Source organism: Lipotes vexillifer, unplaced genomic scaffold (genome assembly GCF_000442215.2).
Source record: "Lipotes vexillifer unplaced genomic scaffold, Lipotes_vexillifer_v1.1 scaffold741, whole genome shotgun sequence".
Lineage (NCBI taxonomy): Eukaryota > Metazoa > Chordata > Mammalia > Artiodactyla > Lipotidae > Lipotes > Lipotes vexillifer.
The window spans coordinates 1,767,854-1,778,191 of record NW_006796565.1 but is presented as its reverse complement, the minus strand read 5'-3'; positions in this window follow the sequence as shown (position 1 = coordinate 1,778,191).

Genomic DNA, 10,338 nt, shown 5'->3' with positions numbered 1-10,338 from the left:
TGCTAATATTTGGTCTATGACCCTGGTTCCTGACACAGAGTTCCTAAATCCCTTGGAACTTCCTGGGTGAAAGGAGCACCTTTCATTTTTATGAGGTGACTCTGGATGGGCTTCTGGATGGGGACTGCTCACTAGAGAGATGAAGCCATGATTAGAAGCTTGGGACTTTCAGCCCCACCCCCAATTCTCCACAGAGGGGAGAGGGGCTGGAAGTGGAGTCAATAATTGATCATGCCTACGTGATGAAGCCTCCATAAAAATCCCTAAAGCATGGGGTTCAGAGAGCTTCCAGGTCAGTGAGCGCATCCACGTGCTAGAAGAGTGGGGCACCCCAACTCCACAGGGACAGGAGCTCTTGTGCCCGGGACCCTTCCAGACCTCTCTTTATGTATTTCTTTATCTGGTTGTTTATCTGTATCCTTTATCATGTATTTTGTGATGTAATAAACTGGTGAACATAACTAAATGTTTCCCTGAGTTCTGTGAGCTATTCTAGCAAATTATCAAATAGAAAGAGGAGGCCGTGGGAACCCCAAATTATAGCCAGTTGGTCAGAAGTGCAGAGGACAACCTGGGACTTGTGACTGGCCTCTGAAGTGCGGGCAGTTTTGTGGACTGAGCCTTAACTGCAGGTAGATAGTGTCAGAACTGAACTGAACTGTAGGACACCTAGCTGGTGTCAGAGAATTGGCTGGCATGGGGGAAAAAAACCCACACCTGGAGTCAGAAGTATTCGGTGTGAGGGTAAAGTAAAACAGCGTGTTTTTCCTAGGCACAACCCAAATTGAAGAACCACTGTCAATCCAAAACGATTTCTTGGAGTCATTAGGGGAAGGAGCTCTCCTCTCCTGGAGTTGAGCTGGCAGGATGGTCTGGTACTGCTAAGGCTTATCCCCGACAAAATATGTTGAGAACCCTCCCACCATGAAGCAACTTCAGAGAAAATCAGAAACAAGGTATGAAGAAAGATTTCCCATGACATCATCTGCACCCAGATCCAACGACTTACTCCTTGAAGTTTCAGCTGCATTAGTCAATGAATTCCTTCATATCTTAAGCCCATTTCAGTTGTTTTTCTATCACTTGCAATTGAAAGAGCCCTGACTTCTATCATGAGGATGACCCTACGCACTCCCTTCAAATGGAGCTACCCTTGAGAAGCAAAGTCAAGAAGGAACAAATCAAACCCCTTTCCTACACAGGACCTCCACGTACACTCAGCCCACTCCCAGCGGTCAGTTCTCTCCTCTTCGCCAACCCATAACCAACGCTATTTCCCCTCCCCTGCTTGCACCTCACTTCAACCCCCAACGTCCCAAGTCCTCCTCCTTGGCCAGGCCATTCTGAGCAGCCATCCCCATCTCTGTCCCTTTCCCTCAGCGTCATTTTTGGTGCCAGGAGCCACAACTCTGTGAGGGGCCTCTCTCCTACTCCGTCTCCTGGCCCCAGAGGACAACTTTTCCTTCCCGCATCCCTGCCAGGAGGGGAGAATTAGGCAGAAGCAACATGTAGCATCTTATTGAGCTTTTCCTAGGACATAAAAGGAAAACAGTCCCAAGAAATACAGAATACAGCTTTTTCTTTAGAGGACTGGTAGACAGTGGCAGTTACAAACAAGTTTAGAAGACAGAAGTGCCTTTATTTGAATTGCTTAGAGGCAATATTACTTCTTCCCCCAAAAGGTTAATAAAAAATCACCCAAAATGTGATCTTGGTAACCTCACCTCTTCGTAGAGCTCGTGTTCCCCACTGACAGCCAGTTCTGGGGACGGGCTTAAGCTGTAATTGAGTTAAATGCTTCGAGGAGATTGAATCAGACTCTAAAAGTTCAAATAAAGATACTCCTTGTTTTCCAGAGTTATCGATAGGATCTTAGAGGTTCTATGCACTGTGTGTTTGGAGGTGGGGTGGGAAAGAGCAAAGGAAACTTTAGCAGAGCTATAGGTCAAATCAGGAGTTACAAACTCGTGCCCACAAACCCCAGCCATTATTTTTATTTGAATTAGTGGCCAACATGTAACTCCCATAACAATCCCAATTTCTGGCTTTTCTTGAAAACCTAGCAGAGCTAGTAGCTCTGGGCCACCTCTCAGTGTGGTGCTCTGTAATTCCGGGCTGGGAGTATACGCTACAGATGCCCTGCTCCTGGCCTGGCACACCCAGCCGCTACCCCTGTCCTGCATCTCAGCTTGAATGAAAGCAAGATGGCACCTCCTCTCACAGATCACCGCCAGGCCTGGGAAGCCAGCCAGTTAGGGCACACGGGTCCTGTGAGGAGTGACCACAGCCTTTCTGCTGGTAGGAGAAGGGCGGCAGCTGTTACAGCAAGGCCCTGCCTCCCCCCAAACCTCCTTTTCCCTTGAGGGTCCCCCCAGCCTCCCTCTAGGCCTGTCCCCTCCACCCCACCCTACCCCCCGCACGGGCTGGTGCAGCCACACTCTCGGGCTTGAAAAGGTAGGCCTGTGTGGGCCCGATTAACCCCAGACCATGCGGAAGAGGGTCTGGGGCTGGCTCAGAGACCACTTTTCCTAAAGAAGGACTTCAAACAGAAGATGGAGATTGGGAAGTCCTAATTCAAATCTTTCTCTAAAATATCTTAAGGAAAGGAAGCCCCATGACCCTGTGAAACAGCCTATAGTCAGAAAATGGGAGGGCTGCATTTCCGCAGGTGGCTAAGTGATGCTGGCTGTTCCCAGGGGCTGGGCGTGAAGGATGCCATTCCTGGGCTGGCACACCCTTTTTATGCCCCTGTGCCTGAGTCTCAGCTTGAAGAAAAGAAAGATGGTGCCTCCTCTCACAAACTGCTGCCTGGCCCCAGGAACCCTGCTAAGATGGGCAAGGGATTCGCCTTTCAGGGAGTGCGTGGGGATTTGTAGAAATGACTCTCTGACCTGGCCCTGCACTAATACCTAGTTCTCCAGGGGCTCTGGGGTTCAGGAGGGCAACTCCTCGTCGTGTGGAGGCTGGAAATTGGCAAGTGGTGACAACTAAAGGAACCCCTAGAAGAAACTCCCATTTCTCTCGCCTACAGTTATTTTCTATTGCCTGATAAATGTTACATCCAGAACTCATGTCAGGAACAAGAATGTAAATCAGCCTCTGGCATTTATGCTGAGTGGGATGACTGACAGTCAGTAACTTAAGTGTGTAAGCTGACAGCGTTAATTTTTCAGTAGATTGACGCATCCCCAGGAGAACACTCAGTTTCTTTTCAGGACACAGCTACTGTCAACCACATTTTTCTTCCCACAGAAGGTACATTTCTTTTTCATAAGGATATTAGGATATAAACGTTACATGAAGCATGGGATACTTGCCTGTTTACGTATATTGTAAAGATACGTAAACAGGCAAGGACTAACACTTAGCTAATTATAGCCTTTGGTTGGTTAAATCACGCTGGACAAATCCTCTGGCATCAGTTGGGACAATTGTCACATCTTTGTTTTTTTTTGTTTTTTTGGTTTTTTTTTGCGGTACGCGGGCCTCTCACTGTTGTGGCCTCTCCCGTTGCGGAGCAACAGGCTTCGGACGCGCAGGCTCAGCGGCCATGGCTCACGGGCCCAGCCGCTCCGTGGCATGTGGGATCTTCCCGGACCGGGACACGAACCCGTGTCCCCTGCATCGGCAGGCGGACTCTCAACCACTGCACCACCAAGGAAGCCGTGAAGACAAGCTTTTAAAATGTTGTAACAGCACCTGGGTTTTTTGTTTTTGTTTTTTGGCGAAAGCTAATGGATTTAATCAGCTCAGTTCAAAGAGACGTGGCCTGAATATGGGTGGGATAGATGGGGGAGATCCATGGCAGCCTTGATGAGTCATGGCCTTGACTTCAGTCCTATCTAACGAGCGGAAAGGAAGGATTGGCTTGGAAGCACCAGAGGGCCTGTTTCCAGAATAAAGCAATCACCAGAGATGTATGCAGGGAACACGGGCTGGGTGTTGTGGGAGAACACGGCCTACAGATCAGCGTCCACTCTGTGTCCATTGTCTCTGCGGGGCCGGCAAACATTTATTCACCAAATATTTGCTTTTCTGTCCCCAGGCGTATTGCCTTCCTGCTTTTTGAAGTCACAAACAACTACTCCTAACATCCTTTTTTGTTTTTAGCTGAAGATGATATCCAAGGTGAGGGTTGCAGCCATTTCAGTGACTTAGCTTTCCTGGGCCTCTCCCACGTACACGTGTTATTAAACTTTGGTGTGATTTTCTCCTGTTAATCCGTCTCATGGCAATTTAATTCTTAGACCCACCAGGAGGACCGAGTACAGCAGAGGGGAATTTCCCCCTCCCTGACACCACCAGCTTAGCTGGACCTCCTAGGTGTGGGGTGTATGTTTTTCCCAGAACATCTTATTCCTCCGCAGTTAGAGGACACCCATCTCCTAATCTCACCACCCCCTTATCCCTTCAGGAAGGCTTGAGATTTACTGGCCTCCTCTCTCCCTCCAGAAATCCACTTACTTGGACCAAGATGTTTACATCCTGTAGACCTTTTTCCACGTGTCCTTCCTGGGTGACTTTAACCTGCAAATCAGCTGAGCACATCATTACATTTGACAAGGAATTACCTCACCTGATTTCCTGCATCTGTGAGCTCATGGATGGTCTATAAGCCACAGCAAACCCACTAGGGCACCACTAAGAACACCCGGAAAGAGCCATTTCCATAAGGACAGAAAGCAGCTCTTCGCAGGAAAGAGCTCTCTACAGGGGCCTCCCCTTTGTCCTGTCACTAACTTTAAACCAGGCAGCCCCATGCTATACTCCGGCCCTAGCACACCACTCAAATCTTTTGATCACACAGTACACCTTGCCTAATCTGTTGGTTCTTTCCATAGATCAAAGAAGTAGAAATGAAAGCTAAGTAATTAACAGATGACAAGGTCTCTTCCCCAGCTTCCCCTTCAGTAATCTTGTGAGCAAACTGTGTGAACAAGACAGCATCTAAAGAAAGATCACGAGGAATCGACAAGCCTGCACACATGCCTGCACGCAGTGGGGGATGGCCACGACTCTGACTCCCCATCTCAATGATTAACTGAGATTACTTCCCTTTTTCCTTTGAAAACTGTCATGGCCGAGCAAGATCTTCAGAGGTGGTTTTGGGGGGACACCAAGTCCACCATCTCCTCCAGGTTGCCAGCATTCTAATTAAAAGCAACTTTCTGGGCTTCCCTGGTGGCGCAGTGGTTAAGAATCTGCCTGCCAATGCAAGGGACATGGTTTGGAGCCCTGGCCCAGGAAGATACAACATGCCGCGGAGCAACTAAGCCCGTGTGCCACAACTACCGAGCCTGCGCTCTAGAGCTTGCAAGACGCAACTACTGAGCCCCCAAGTCACAACTACTGAAGCCTGTGAGCCTAGAGCCCATGCTCCACAACAAGAGAGGCCACCACAATGAGAAGCCTGCGCACTGCAATGAAGAGTAGCCCCCGCTCGCCGCAACTAGAGAAAGCCCGCACGCAGTATTGAAGACCCAATGAGCCATAAATAACTATATAAAATAAATAAATTTATATTAAAAAAAAGATGGAGGGGCTTCCCTGGTGGCATAGTGGTTGAGAGCCCTCCTGCCGATGCAGGGGACACGGGTTCGTGCCCCGGTCTGGGAAGATCCCACATGCCACAGAGCGGCTGGGCCCATGAGCCATGGCTGCTGAGCCTGCGCGTCCGGAGCCTGTGCTCCGCAACGGGAGAGGCCACAACAGTGAGAGGCCCATGTACCGCAGGAAAAAAAAAAAAAAAGATGGAAAGGCAATGCAAACAAAATAAAATTTTTAAAAAATAATAAAAGCAACTTCCTACCAACATCTCTCTCTCTCTCTCTCTCTCTCTCTCTCTCTCTCTGATTTTCGAGTGGCAAACAGCTGGACCTGATTTGGTAACATTTTCCCTCTGCTGTACCCCTGGCCTCATCACAGTGCTTGAGGAACAGTAGGCTTCAGTCAATCTGTTAAGTAAATGAGTCAATGAATAGAAACATTCAGCCCAACTTCAGTTCACTTGCTGTCCTCCAGTTACCTGTGGTCCCGGATTCCTTGTAACCAACAGTGTATCAGGGAGGTGAGGGGGCAGAGATCACTGGGGTCTTCACTAGACAGGGCATCAAGGTGGTGAGTTCAGAGCATCTTCCACTCAGTCCTCACATGCACGAGTCAGTTTCCCGGGGTTGCCTTTCTCCGGGTTGCAGGGGCATTTGGCGACCAGCACCAGTGCCCCTGGGTCCACCTGTCATCTGAGCTTCACACTGACTTCCTGTGGGCAGTGTCCACCTCAAGGCTCTGTGTTGCTTGCATCTCATACTCGGGCCCTTCTCTGACACCCAGGAGCCCACCAGCCCTCACACCAGCTTCAGCTTCCTGTCCCTCATGTGGATAACAGCGGGAGGCATCCACCTGCTTCTCAAAGATGCTGGGGGCATAAACCACCATTGACAACAGCAGCAACCTTATCTTGGCCTCTCCTTCCTGCATCACTTACCCGGCTTCTTCACTCCTGTTTCCTGGGATCACCCCCCTAATAAACTCCCTGCACCCAAGTTTTTGACTCAGACATTACTTTCAGGGAACCCCGAACCAAGGCATATAGTTAGACAAAATATCCCATTGTGGAACGTTTTCTGCTCCAAATTCCCATCTTGCAAACCTTTTAATTATCTATCCTTTTACTAAATGCTGTTCCCTCAAAATTTCTGCTTCTCTATACACTGAAAAGAGCTTAGGCAAGTTACTGACAATTCCCGGGCCTCATTTGCCCCTCAGTAAAATGGAATAATTACACCAATCTTCCCATTTCACTGCTGTCTTGGGGGACAGCGCTGGGCAAGCTGATGCTTGAGAAATGCTTTCAAAGGGACCAGAATCGCTAAAATTAGGTTTACAGTTAAATCCTAAAGTGTGTCCTGCAGTTTCTTGATTAAAAAAAAAAAAAAAAAAAGGCCTATTGTTCTTCCTTTCCTAAGAACTAAAGAATTTTTCCACTCCATTTATTTAAAAAACGTTTTTAACACGCACATTTTCATTTATTTAATTAATTAATTTATTTTTTTTGCAGTACGTGGGCCTCCCACTGCTGGGGCCTCTCCCGTTGCGGAGCACAGGCTCCGGACGCGCAGGCTCAGCGGCCATGGCTCATGGGCCCAGCAGCTCCGCGGCACGTGGGATCTTCCCGGACCGGGCCACGAACCCGCGTCCCCTGCATCGGCAGGCGGACTCTCAAACACTGCGCCACCAGGGAAGACCTTAACATTCACATTTTTAGACAGAAGGAACCACTCTCTGAAATGTTTCCATTACTTCTCAGCAAGAAGCCATGCTCCCGCTCTCTTATATTTCTTGGAATTGCATATGCGGCCTCTGCTGAGCTCTCCGTGGGCCTGGAGCACCCGCAGGGCTCTGCTCAAAACTGAGTCCGGCACGTGAGGCCTGGCACGATCCTGCTCTGCTTTTCTCTTTGCCATCATCTGTCTCTCCTCACCTGATTGTTTTCCCTCTCTAACGGGGGATCCTCTTCTAGCTCCTCAAACACGAAACACCTTGTGTCTGTCTGTGCCGTTGTACAAACTGTTCCCTCTCCCCGCAGAGGCCATTCTTCCCCTTCCTCTCTCGGTCTGCGGGGTGGACTAGCTCATCTTCCAAATCCAGCTGAAAGTCACGCTTCCTGCCCTGCATCACCCCAGGTCATCAAAGAAACTGACCTGCCTCTAAAACTGCTATCGACCATAAACAAGATGAAAAGGCAACCCTCAGAATGGGAGAAAACATTTGCAAATGAGGCAACTGACAAAGGATTAATCTCCAAAATATACAAGCAGCTCATGCACCTCAATATCAAAAAAACAAACAACCCAATCCAAAAATGGGCGGAAGACCTAAAGAGACATTTCTCCAAAGAAGACATACAGATGGCCTAGAGGCACATGAAAAGATGCTCAACATCACTAATTATTAGAGAAGTGCAAATCAAAACTACAATGAGGTATCACCTCACACCGGTCAGAATGGCCATCATCAAAAAATCCTACAAACAGTAAATGCTGGAGAGGGTGTGGAGAAAAGAGAACCCTTTTGCACTGTTGGTGGGAATGTAAATTGATACAGCCACTATGGAGAACAGTATGGAGGTTCCTCCAAAAACTAAAAATAGAACTACCATATGACCCAGCAATCCCACTACTGGGCATATACCCAGAGAAAACCATAATTCAAAAAGACACCTGCACCCCATGTTCATTGCAGCACTGTTTACAACAGCCAGGACATGGAAGCAACCTAAATGCCCATCGACAGACAAATGGATAAAGAAGATGTGGTACATATATACAATGGAATATTACTCAGCCATAAAAAGGAACGAAATTGGGTCATTTATAGAGATGTGGATGGACCTAGAGAGTGTCATACAGAGTGAAGTAAGTCAGAAAAACAAATATAGTATATTAATGCATATATGTGGAATCTAGAAAAATGGTATGGATGATCTTATTTGCAAAGCAAAAATAGATACACAGACAAAGAGAACAAATGTATGGATACCAAGGGGGAAAGGTGGGGTAGGAATTGGGAGATTGGGATTGCCACGTATACACTATTGCTACTATGTTTTATAAAACAGACAACTAATGAGAACCTACTGTATAGCACAGGGAACTCTACTTAATGCACTGTGGTGACCTAAATGGGAAGGAAATCCAAAAAAGAGAGGACATATGTATATGTATAGCTGATTCATGTTGCTGTACACCTGAAAGTAAAACAACATTGTAAAGCAACTATACTCCAATAAAAATTAATTTTAAAAAAGTAAAATAAAACTGCCATCAAAGTACTTTTTTTTTTTTTGGCTTGCCTCTCTTTTTATGCCGGTGCTCTGACCATGAGGCTGCAGTCCTGGTGCCTACCAGGATGGGACCACAGCAGACATTCAATAAAGGCTCTGGACAACAAAGCTTCTCTTTGACAAACCTTCATTTCAAGGGAATCCACAATACACTGCTTAGGGCAGGAAACAAGATTTCCTTCATGGGAGAAGGTATGATCATGCCACATGGTCATTGGAATGGTTGTGTTTCATTTCTGTATAGAATGCCTTTACATCGTAAAATCCCAGGAGGTACGGTGGGTACTTTGATCTCACCCAACTCAAGGCCTACCGCAAACCTCTCCTTTCCAGATCGCCCTGGGCTGGCACTTGATTGGCCAGAACTCACAACAATCGTTGGTCTGTGTTTTCCCACTGGGTAGGGAACCGTCTTCAAGGCAGGAACCCTTGTTCTCTCTCCCTCTTGAGCCCTTACTCAGAATTAAGCAGGCCCAGTGCGTGGAGACAGGCAGGCCCTCACTTGGATTCCCTTTTCATTGTACAGGGGGGTGAGTCCTTGTGAAATTCCTGCATCCAACATCACCGTTGGGGGTGGGTCAGGGATTGTTTTTTGACCAGAGAACGCTTCATGGGCTCAGCTCTTTATAGACTGGCCTTGACTCTTTCTCCACCTTCATTCTCCCTTGCGTGGAACCTCTTGGGGCCTCTGGGGGCTGGGGGGAGGTGACTGACAGGGAAGGACCTAGGTATTTCTGCACCTCTGGCCTTACAACCCTCAAAAGCACACACATCCCATCTTGATCCCAAATGACCCCTGTTGCATTGATAACACTGAGTGTCAGCACAACCGGCACAGAGAATAAACTAGAAAGTGGCCCTAAGAACCAAACCAAGGGTCTGCATGTGGAGGAAGCCCGGTAGTTGACAGCACGGTGGAGGGAAGCTCTGATCTGAGTGGGAGTCCACATACCATTGTCCAAAGGCTGTAAATCCTAAACAAACAGTCCCACAAGCCAAGCAAACATTTTTGGTTTGCCTTCTTGTACTACAAGGGTGTAGGATGGGTAAGAGCCTTGCACAGCTTCCCCTGGACAGCCCTTACTAGTCGGTCAACCACCCCCCGTTAACCTTAAGGTGCTCTGACCTCACTCCCTCATTTGCATAATGGAGCTGATAAGAACTTCCCCCAGGGTATTGCTGGGAGGTACAAATAAAATAATGGCTGTGCAAGTCCTTGGTAAACTACAAAATGGTGTGTAAATGGAAAAATTTTTTATCCAGTATTCCCTTAAAAAGAAGGAAAAAAAAAACAAATCCAAAGTTAATAGAATTGATTCCTAGGAAGTGATTTTCATAAAGCAGAAATGTCCCTTCTTTTCTGCGAACCTGCTCCACCCGAGTCAGCCGCAGGCAGGATGTTTGTTTCACCACCTCCTTTCGTATCACTGAAGGGACCCTGCGTGCTCATCGCTGCTGGCTCATTACGGAGGTGGGGACACCAAGTCTAAGCAGAA